Below are 973 nucleotides of genomic sequence, written 5' to 3' on the forward strand. Positions count from 1 at the left end.
TAATGAAGAGTTTGTGTGTTGTTTAACTGAGAATGCATGGGGTTGGGTTATGGGGGGACTGATGAGCGGATAATTTATACGCTTTTTGGCATTGTTTTTAGTATGTTTTTAGTAGGATCTAGTTACTTTTAGGGATGTTTTCATTAGTTTTTATGTTAAATTCACATTTCTGGACTTTACTATGAGTTTGTGTGTTTTTCTATGATTTCAGGTATTTTCTGGCTGAAATTGAGGGACTTGAGCAGAAATCAGATTCAGAGGTTGAAAAAGGACTGCTGATGCTGTTGGATTCTGACCTCCCTGCACTCAAAGTGGATTTTCTGGAGCTACAGAACTTGAAATGGCTCGCTTCCAATTGCGTTGGAAAGTAGACATCCAGGGCTTTCCAGCAATATATAATAGTCCATACTTTGGCCAGGAATAGACGACGTAAACTGGAATTCAACGCCAGCCTTCTGCCCAAATCTGGCGTCCAGCGCCAGAAAAGGATCCAAAACCAGAGTTGAACGCCCAAACTGGCACAGAAACTGGCGTTCAACTCCAAGCAAGACCTCTACACGTGTAACACTCAAAGCTCAGCCCAAGCACACACCAAGTGGGCCCAGGAAGTGGATTTATGCATCAATTACTTACTCATGTAAACCCTAGTGACTAGTTTATTATAAATAGGACCTTTTACTAGTCTTTTTGACCATCTTTTGACCATCTTAGGATCTTAGGATCATCTTTGAACGCATTGTTCTTAGATCAAGGGGGCTGGCCATCTCGGCCCACGGCCATGCTTCACTTATGTATTTTCATACGGTAGAGTTTCTACACTCCATAGATTAAGGTGTGGAGCTCTGCTGTTCCTCAAAGATTAAAGATTAATGCTACTGTTTTCTATTCAATTCTTCTTATTTCGCTTCTAAGATATCCATTCGCACCCAAGAACGTGATGAAGGTGATGATTATGTGTGACGCTCATCACCAT

Source organism: Arachis ipaensis, chromosome B03 (genome assembly GCF_000816755.2).
Source record: "Arachis ipaensis cultivar K30076 chromosome B03, Araip1.1, whole genome shotgun sequence".
NCBI lineage: Eukaryota > Viridiplantae > Streptophyta > Magnoliopsida > Fabales > Fabaceae > Arachis > Arachis ipaensis.